Below are 11,077 nucleotides of genomic sequence, written 5' to 3' on the forward strand. Positions count from 1 at the left end.
TGTGTTACTGAATGCAGGACCCACTGAAGTGCTTGTTACAGCTGATTTCTGTTACACATTCTGAATTAACTTTTCACCCATGGGAATAAATGTCACATGTAGTAGAAAGATACAGGAAAATGTTTCCACACATCAGTGTACCATGCCACCCCTGCTTAAAACCCTTCGGGCGGGGTACCTGCAGAATAGAATTTATGGTAGATGGATTGACATGTGACCTTCACTAGACTCCGGACCTGTCCCTACTTGCCTGCAAAGCATCAACTGTGAGGACTTGAGTCACCCGCTGACACCCACCCAAGCATACCATGGTATGTCTCCTAGCTACACCCATTTGCCAGCCCTAGCCTCCTCAGCTGTGTGCTCATCTGTCCACTCAAGCTAGCAAGTCCCCTAGTGTGTCTCTCTGAGCTCTAACTCTTCATAAGGACTGGCATTTATATCTCTTTTGTGGGAGATCTTCCAAAGAAAACAGTATCTGTGTACATTTTATTGAATCAAATTTATTTCATCTTGCAGTGACCTTAACATTCTGTCGGAACCCATTTCACCCAAGAACAATATATCTAAGAAATGGTAGGATTGCACTAATTCTTCCTCTCCTGTGTCTCTAAACATCTTACTGTTTCGTTATCCTGGAGATTATTCTCCTTCACTGTTGCAGCTATGCCAGATGTGGGAAAAGTGACTTATTAAAGGAAAGATAAGGCATTGCCTGGATTACAATACAGAAAGGGAGAACACTTTCCATGTGTGTGTGTGTGTGTGTGTGTGTGTGTGTGTGTGTGTGTGTGTGTGTTCATGTATGTCCAGGTATACATCTGCGCACAGGTATGAAGGGCAGAGGACAACCTCAGGTGTCTTTCCTCGGGAACCATTTATCTGATTTTCTTTAGAGACAGTCTCGCTGGCCTGGAGTTCACCCAATAGGCTAAGTACACTGGCTCGTGAGCACTAAGGCTCTGCCCATCTCTACCTCTCCAGTGCTGGGGTCGAATTCAGGACCTCATGCTTACCTTGTAAAAAGTTCAGCAGCTGAGCTATCTCCCCAGCTCCCCCTCCCGCTTTCCTACTGCAGAAAGAATGACGTCACCTTCGCAGAGCTGTAAAAGAAGGCAGGAGATACAATCTTTGTGGTCTACTTTTAGCCTTCATGGAACCCAATTAACAATTCAGAATTTTTCATTTTCTACCTTTAGAGGCAAAGAAAAGAAAATGGACTGAGAAAGACTTTTCAAATTATTAGATGAACCAGAAGATATGAAAAACAGCACTCTCGGTGCTAATAATGGGGGTAAAATGTACTTTATAAGTGAAAATGGCAGACTATGAGTCCTCAGATGGCTCATTTTGAGTGAATTTTCTCAAACAAAAGAATTAACGCATGAATAATACATATTTGTGGAGAACGAGGGACTATAGGATGTTTTACCCTGCTAGACAACAGGTAGGACCACATCATACTGTAATTTGGGACAAGAACACAGGACCATCTCATCTTGTTGAAAATCCACGTGAGCATGCCATTTCATTTTGGATTTCTTTTTTTTTTTTGCACGTGGAAGTTCACATGATGTGAAGAGGCCTAGACACTTGATTTTCTACCAAAGTTTCTAATGCAGTTGAGCTATAATATTACAAATAAGTATCCAGTGCACTCTGGAGATAGAATGGCAGAGCTCTGAGTTTTGAAGTCCTGGTAAAGTGCTATCTTCCTTCTGGAACTTTCTGTTGCTGTTCCAGTCTACCTAGAACTTTTACTCTTCCAAGAACCTCCACCAAATCAAAGCTTTGAGATGAGCTACATTCTCTCTCCCTCTCCTGATTCATCCCTCCCTCTCTCTCCGTCCCTCTCCATTCCCCCATCCTCCTTGCATGCATGAGAACTCTCTCCCTTGTGTTCTCTTTCACTCCCTTGTTCTCTCTCTCTCTCTCTCTCTCTCTCTCTCTCTCTCTCTCTCTCTCTCTCTCTCTGCGCGTGTGTGTGTTGCGTATGCAGAGGATATTTGATTTCCTTTTCTATTATTTTCTACTGTATATTCTTGAAGCTGAGTCTCAGAATGGCAGCTCCTTGCTTGTCTCTATCCCATGCTAGCACTGGTTTTGAAGGCCTCTGTGGAACCGTGCCCATGACATGAGTTCTGAAGATTTGAACTCAAGTCTTCATGTTTATGTAGTGAGCCATCTTCCCAGACCTTATCATCTTGGTTCTTTTTTTTTTTTTTTTTTTTTTTGGAGCTGGGGATCGAACCCAGGACCTTGCACTTGCTAGGCAAGCGCTCTACCACTGAGCTAAATCCCCAACCCCATCATCTTGGTTCTTATCTAGGCCACATCATAGGACTCTCTAGGGCAAGGCTATTTATTCAACAAACATTTAAGTACTGTAGCTAGGACTAGGACCATCCATGGAGACACAATGGTGGGAAAATTAAATATCATCTCCACCCTTGAACTTTTTTAAAATTAAAAACAAACAAGCAAAAACACCTCGGCCCTTCAGCGTGACAGACTTATTTCTGCACTCTGATATCCCCAGGGAAGATTTCTTCAGCTCTCTGAGCTGTGTTCTCATCTCTGACCAGTGGTGGTCCTGCTTGGTTTTTTGAAGGATGTGTTTGCAAGGTCCCCCGTAGTAGAGCACTTCAGTAAAATAACAGACTTTCGCTCTTGCAGTTCCAGGGTCTGGAAGTCAAAGAGCAAGGTGTGAGCAGATCCTCTTCTGGGCATGCAGATGCTCTTGCTGTGTCTTCGTGGCCGTTTCTCGGTCTCTGTCCTTTCATCTTTGTATAAGCACACCTGTTGTATTGCATGCACCAGGGCACACCTACGCAACTTCTTTCAGCCTTAATCACCTTTCAACATGAACTAGCTCTGACTACAGCCATACCGGGGACTAAGACTTCAGCGTGTGACTTGGCACGCAGAGAAGAAGGAGGATTAAGCTCAGTGCACAGTGGAGTGCTACAAAGGTTAGAGCATGTATGTGACTCACATGATGTACTTAGTATAGCCCAGACACTTAGTTTGGAGTATCAAATCATCACTTTGCTGAGGTCCAAGTCAGCATCCCTTTTGCAAATGGACAAATGGAGAGAACAGAACGGATCTGACTGTCACACTCGTGAAACCTTCTCCCACCTTCCAAGCTAAACACAGCAATCTCTCCACCATCTTTTCCTCTTACCCTCACTCACAAATGAGACCAGAAAGTTCTGAAACAATGGGAATCTTGTCTTTCATTCATTGGCTGAAGTAGCAAATCTATCATTATTTTGGCACACAGTCAGTGCTTGGCAACTGTACCCTTGAATTCTTACAGAGTGGTGAACACATAGTAGGTACTTAGGTGTTCCTAGTGTTAAACTCAATCAGGAAAACAAATTATTTTCACACCCGAGCTTGTGAGAAATAGGAAAGAAATTGCTGGGTTTGGGGTCTGGCAAGTTGGATCCAAGTAAGAACTCAGCTACTTGGCTGCCCGTGGCTGTGAGTAGGTTACCCTGTCTGAAACTCCTTTCTAAATATTTGTAGAAAAGTAACAGTACCTTTCTAGCACAGTTGTTTTGAAGCCTCCATCTGTGAAATCCACTATTCTGTTACCATGTAGGACATCTGTTTTGGCCAAATGTGTAGGGTTTATCCAAATATGCTCGGGAGGCAAAGGGCCAAAATAAATAGCACTGTGCTACTTCGACTGGGTTCAAATGAACGACAGACAAAAAATGTGAAATGGAAAGATGAGCTGCCCTAAAGGAGCAACAGGGGAAAGGTTTGGACTAAACACTTGGTCCTTGTCTTGGGGTCCTGGGTCCTTAACCAACCTTCCTGGTTTCTCTAGCATCCATGGAACACAGAGAGAAACACTCACGGGCAGACGTATTTATTCTGTAAAGCTATTTTCCTGACCTGTCAATCACAGTATCCACTGGAATAATTGGGTTGGGGGGAATAGATCCATGTTGAAACTTTCAGGCTCTCTCCTGTGGTTTCTCTCTGACCTGTAGCACTGAAGGCCATGGTTATTCTGGGATTTCTTGGCCAGAAAACACAATGTTCCATCTAAACTTAACAGGGGTGACTGTCAAATTTGGGGCAATTTGAACATCAAAAAAATCATATTGCACTAAGTGTGTAATCCACTGAGCATTTGGGGTGGGGTTCACTGCTAGTAATGTCCCCAGGGAGGGCCTCCTACATCCTTCCGACTGAACTATATCCCTAGACCATTGTTGTAAGATCTAGAAATCTACAGTGGGCCCATAAGGGTTTAGAGAGTGTAGCTTGCCTATCATGCACGTAATCTTGAACTAAATCCATAGCATTGTATCGAATTAATTAAAGCAAACAAACAAATGTACTTACAAAAAGAGGAGAAAAAGAAAGAAATGAAAGAACAGAAGGAAACCATTAATGGGCAAGGAAGGAATCAGAAAAGCCATCACTCTCTCAAGAAAACCTCTGATTCAAGTAAAGACACCGCCCCCTCTCAATGCTGAATTAAATGTTATATTATGAGAGATGGCTCAGCAAGTAAGGCCGAATACTGCTCTTGAAAGGGATCAGTTCAGTTCCCAGCACCCAGATCAGGTGGCTCACAACTGCCTATAACTCAGGCTCCAACAGTCCTAAATCCTTCTTCTGAAAAAGGAGCATTTTGTAAGTTATATAGAAACGAAAGATGCCCAGAACCTCCAAGCTATCCCTCATGGGTTTCTAAATGAAGATTCCATCACACTGAACCGTCAGCTGCTGCCTCCACTAAGGAATCCTAACATTGGTCCTTTACTACGTGATAATGCCAGAAATACACAGCACCATAATCGCTCTACAAAGAAAAGATTTAATGGGAATCCAATCAAAATGGAGAATCACCAGTAAAATCCATTGTGATGAGCGCTCAATAATACAAGTGAGCAGAAAATTTCAGAAGGTGTCTGTCCAGCACAAAGTCAGGCATGAGGAATGATTTAAAAAGTGGGCCTAAAATACAATATATAACAAGTGGATCCTGGATATTTTTAAGTCGTAAAAGATATAATGGGGACTCTTAAGACATTTTGAATATATATATATATATATATATATATATATATATATATATGATCTTAGATGATGTTGACTTGTGATGGATGAGGGGATTGGAAAAAGAATGTATTAATTTTAGTTGGAACCTGAGAAGGAAAAGCCCATAAGAAGTATGATAATGTGTGGTTTAACTTTCAGATGATTCCACTAGCAATGAGTAGAGGACAAAGGGAAGCTGGGAGCAGCTATAATCAAGTTACATTGTATGTGTATGAACTGTCAAATAATTATTATTCAATATTAATAAAAATAATTATGCCATGACCATAGGCTTTAAAGATATATGTATTTTTAAGGTTTATAACTGGTACTACCAAATATTAATATTAATGGCCTGTGAGGAAGTCCAAATGATTTTTTTTTCATTTTATTATTTGTTGATAGTTTGAACTTTTCCTCACAAGTATGTATTGGTTGTGTATTTGTGGAGGGAAGAAACTCCCATTTGGGAAGGAAATACCATTTCCTGTCCCGTAAGTGATCTTTCCAGCTGATGATGTTCCTGGGGAAGTTGTTCTGTGGCAGAACGCTTACTTGCTCTACAGTACTCCAGCACGAGGGACCATCACACTGCTTGCAAACACTGGCTCTATTTTTTTAAAGTCCTCTCTTCCCCTAAGCATGTTCCAATTCCACTGCAGAGTGTTACTCTAGTCACGTGTAAAAAAATTTTGCAAAGAAAGACATCCACATACATGCTTGCACGCTCCTCTCCCAGCGGTCCACGTCTGTAAGTCCTTCTTCAGCCCTCTCCTGAGTCTACGCTCCATTAATTTGAAAGCATCTGGGTGCTTTCACATTCAGATGTGTTCTGCTTTATGTCGCTGCAAACCGCATCTGACAAGCTCAGAGGGGTCCGGAGTGTCATTGAACGGCTCGTGCCTCCTTTTGTCTTCACAGCCCTGGGCACAGTGGCTGGCACCAGGAATCTTTACTGTCTATGTGTCGATGAGCAAATAAGAAGACACAGGAGGTTGCCGCTAAGGGAAGCTTGCTTGTGTCTTGTTGAAAGTATACACATGCAAGAAGCTATGGAATACAAATCAGAATGTTCCCATCCCACCCCTGAGCTCCACACAGAGCCCTCTCGTGCCTTTTGTCTCCAGGCAGCAAGGAATTCAAGCAGAAAATTCACTATTAATGGTTCCATAAAACATTCAGGTCCCAGATGCAGCCCCGTGGAGGCCCTGTGACAGTCTGGAATACAGATGTGTTTCCTCAGTAGGGAGCCCGTTTTCAGTCAGTCCTCTGTGTTAGGTTATGAGTTTGGCCTCCCAGAGCTGGTCTGGGGACCTCTGACCTCTTTCGTGGGCTATAGATAGGAAGAGGTGGAGCCAATAGGCTCTGGGGGTGGGGGAGGGGGAGTCCTTCCCTGGAGCAGGTGCTAGGCCATGACATTCCACACAAGAGATTAATTACCTTCCTGCTCTTTGAGAAGCAACCCCATCCTCCTAACCAACCATTTGGCTCCATGTGGATCTTTGGCGCTGTGTTTGTGTTTCCACAAGTAGATTCCAAAGATGTCAGCTCACATGGGTGAGTGGCAAAGGGAAGGATGTGACCATGTGGCCATGTACACAAGTCTACCTAAAGCCTTCACTGGCCCACAGTGGGAAGAGACCAGATGCTTAAATCATTGACTTTTCGTGGATACAGAAAAACAATAGACTTTGAAATGTGTTATTTTATATTACAAAGGACTGAAACTACCTTGTCTCTCCTTCCCCCCCAAACTGTATTTCATATTTTCCTCTTCAGAACGATGAAATAGCTTGGGGAAGATAGTCATCTCGCCTGAAGAACACAATTTTGTGAAATGGCTCTATCCCAGCATTAAGCCAAACACGCTTCTTAGGTGAGGCAGGGGAAGGGAGGGTGGGGGCTCCTTCCCCACCGAAGCAGGTGGGTGCTGCAACCAGTCTCACGTCTTAATGGGGGATAAAGGGAGATTGGAGAGCAGAGATTTCCTAATCTAGAAAAGGGAGATGTCAAAAGATTTAAGAGACTTTTTTTTTTAACGTAATGCTATTTTCAGGAGTCATTAGAAGCTTTCCGTGCAGTTGCTTGACTGTTTATTCTGGCAAAACTCTATGGTTGCAGACAGCCCTCAGAGCCAGCACAAACACAGGAAAGCCTCCACGCTCTCAGTAAGGCTGTGCGCCTTGCCGTGCTCTAAAACATTGAGCAGATATTTGCTGTCTTTCTGGCCCAGGAGAAGATGAATTCCTGGGGTCACCCCTCCCTGCTTCTGCTGCCATATCCAACACTCATTCTCAGGCTCTCTGAGTCTACACTCCCCTGTTCACTCTTCCTGCCCACCAGACCTCACTTCCTCTTTAAGATCCACTCACTTCCTCCCATCCACTGAGCCTTTCCGTGATCCCTACAAGAGGAGATCCGGGACCCTTCAGGGCCCAGCTATCTCTGCAACCACTCTAACTGCCCCACACTCCTGTTACTTCTGATCCATCCCTCAAGTCACATCATGAGCTCTGCACCACAGTTTGTTGGGTGTCCCACCTATTAACCCTTTTGGGTATCAAGAAATATTTGGTGGGGCTGAAGATGTGTGTGACTCAGTTGGGAGAACATTTGCCTAGCATTGGTGAAGCCATATTCAGAATCCCCAATACCACACCAAGTGGATATGGTGGTATAGACTAGCCATCTCAGCACTTGAGTGAAGACGGTAAGATGAGGAAATTGAAGACCATCCTTCATTACGTACTAGGAGAGAGTGGATATTAACAGCTCCGACCGACGCCAATAAAGATGAATGGATTGCATTAGATAGTATCTTGAGTCGAAGATGCTCTCACTCAGCTCAGCGTTGATGCTCACAATGATGTCATGCCCCTGCAAGCCTCTTTTCTGCACCACAGTCACATCCCGTAGCCCAAGTGTATAGTAGTTTTTAAAGTGGTTTTTTTTTTATTTTATGTGTAGGAATATTTCACCCATGTATGGGTGCCCTGTGTGTGAACCTGATACCTGAGGCCAGAAAAGGTTAACAGATCCCCTGGACCTGGAGTTAGGAACAATCATGACCAGCTGTGTGGATGCTGGGCATTGAACCCACGTCCTTTGCAAGAGCAGTAAATGTTCTTAACCACTGAGAAATCTCTCCAGCTCCATATGGTATTTAAAAAGTCAGACAGACAGTCAGACAGAGAACAAGAGAGAGAACATAAGACAGAGAGAGAGAGAGAGAGAGAGAGGGAGAGAGAGAGAGGAGAGAGAGACTCAGAGGAGAAGAGAACAGAAGGGAAGACTCAGAGAAGAAAGTGGCCAATCAACTGGAGGGCCTCTGGAGCAAAGCATGCTGGCCCCTAGAACAGTGAGATAATGAATGCCTGAGGTTGAAGCCATTCAGGCAGCAGGACTCTGCTACAGCAGCCCAAACAGACTGCCGCACCCCCTGATCCCGAGCATTGGCTGTGTTGAAGGCAAGCTGACACTTCCCGGCCCACTCAGAACCTGAGCTTTGTCTTTAGTATCTTAACATTTTGTTCAGAAATGATAAACATCGAGCCATTTCTCTCCTCACTTGAACCTCTATTTCACTCCCATCCTGAACTATAATCAGCGTCTATTGTAGACTTCTAACTGTCTAATCGGCCAAGCCACAGTGGCACAGGCTGTGTGAATAGCACTCATTAACATAATTCTTTAAAAAAAAAGATTTATTTATTTAATGTATATGAGTACACTGTAGCTGTCTTCAGACACACCAGAAGAGGGCATCAGATCCCATTACAGATGGTTGTGAGTCCCCATGTGGTTGCTGGGAACTGAACTCAGGACCTCTGGAAGAGCAGCCAGTGCTCTTAACCACTGAGCCATCTCTCCAGCCCCATTAGCATAATTCTTATAGCCCAGGTGAGTCTCTCCAGGGTTAGGATCCCTTCTGTCCTCATAGCAGGGGGTCACCACACTCACTCCAAAGTCAAATCCATACCTTTAAAGGCAATCACGCGCTCTTTACGTGAAAGTCCTGCCCACTTAAAACTGAGTGTTAATGTCCTCTTATTCCAGTTAAAACGTCACCAAAGGTGGAGGATGCAGATAAAGGAGAATTCGCCTGACCCTGTTGGTGGGGATATAAATTAGTAAGTCCTTACAGAAAACAGTGTTGTGTTTCCTCCCCCCAAAAACGTAGTATGGACGTATGATCCAGTTACCCATTACCAGACATGCATCCGATGACGCTAGAATCGTATGTCAAAGGGGTAAGGGAACTTCTGCATTCAGTGTCCGCTGTTCACCATAGCTAAAGTGGAATGTGTGTAAGTGTTGGTGGACCCACAAATGTGTGTTTTACAGTGGTCTCTCTCTATAAGAAAGCAGATCCTGCTGTATGCAGCAATATGTGTAGGACTGCAAGGCAGTCTATTCAGTGGAATAAACTAAACCCAGAATGTGCTCCCTCACATCAATGAGCTTTGCATGTTAAAGTTAAGGGCTGTCAGGAGCTCAGTCAATAAAAGCACTTTCAGTGCAAACCTAACCTCCTAAGCTTGATCCCTGATTTCAGGGGTAGAAAGGAGAACCAGCTCATAAAGTAGCCCTGTCTCACACACACACACACACACACACACACACACACACACACACACACACACAGAGAGAGAGAGAGAGAGAGAGAGAGAGAGAGAGATGGCGTGCACGCACGCTAACAGTAAACAAATAGTTTTAAAGCATTGAGCTTAGCCTGCTGTGGTGATGTGTAGCACCTGATATTTGGAAAGCTGATGCAGGAGGATCACTTAAGCCTAAGAATTTGAGACCAGCCTCAGCAGTGGAGTCAGACTCCATCTTAACAACAAAACTGAAGTCCCAGAAATAGGGCGTAGAATAATAACCGCCAGAGAGTGAGGAGGTAAGCGGAGCGGACATGTGGAGGTTGGCAAAGAGGTACAAGAAATACAGTCAAGTGGGGACTGAGAGATGGCTTAGCGGTTAAGAGCACTGGCTGCTCTTTCAGAGGTCCTGAGTTCAAATCCCAGCAACCACATGGTGGCTCACAACCATCTGTAATGGGATCTGATGCCCTCTCCTGGTGTGTCTGAAGACAGTGACTGTGTATACATATACATAAAATAAATAAATCTTTAAAAAAAAAAAAAAAGGAGAAGAAGAACATAGTCAGGTAAGAGGACCAAGTTCTGGTGTTCTGTGGTACAGTTAGCAATGACTTATTGTGTGTTTTAAAACATCTAAAGAGGAGGAGCAGGGTGTCCATACCAGAGAAACAATAGATGTTTAAAGTAGCGAAGATAATAACTTCATTCCGCATCACAGCGGTGGGTGAAGGTCACAGGACACTGTGATGAGACGGCTCAGCACCTTGACGTGGTTGTTCCACAGGACAAGCATCTTTGCCTCACAGAAACCTTAAATATGGACAATTCTTTTGCATTAGTTGTAAAAACCCATTCCGGGCTGGAGATGTGGTTCTGTATCCAGCACTTCCTTGCTTGTACAAGGCTCTGGGTTCCGCCCTTAGCACCACGTTAATAAAATGAACAAACAAACAAATGAATCCAGTGTGGGGGAAACTTACTTCTCAGACATCCCTGACATCCACCTTGCCCTCAATACTTCAAAAGCCCATCCTTACGTTGACACAAAGTTGTGAAGAGATGTGTCTATTTTTAATGTTCTCTTATATTGCAACTTGAAAGAGTCTTAAACTGTGAAGCCAGGTGCCCTCTTTGGAAAAACAGAAGCAGCTTTTCCAGCCAGGACCCTGCTGCTGCGGTTACTAAGGAGACCAATTGGCCTGAGGTGCCTTAATTCATCAGTAAATCCAAAGCGGCCACATACCTGAGAGGAAGGTGCTCTAGGCCTTCTGAGGGAGGAAAACGGCTGGGTGGGTGGAGGTTAGTGGAGTCCTTCAGGAGTGTCAGCAAAGGTTCTGAGTGCTTTCTTCCCCAGCAGCTCCCCCTCCAGTGAGCACCATGGTGGTGCTCCATCCGCCTCAAGATTT

Source organism: Rattus rattus, chromosome 12, assembly GCF_011064425.1.
Source record: "Rattus rattus isolate New Zealand chromosome 12, Rrattus_CSIRO_v1, whole genome shotgun sequence".
NCBI lineage: Eukaryota > Metazoa > Chordata > Mammalia > Rodentia > Muridae > Rattus > Rattus rattus.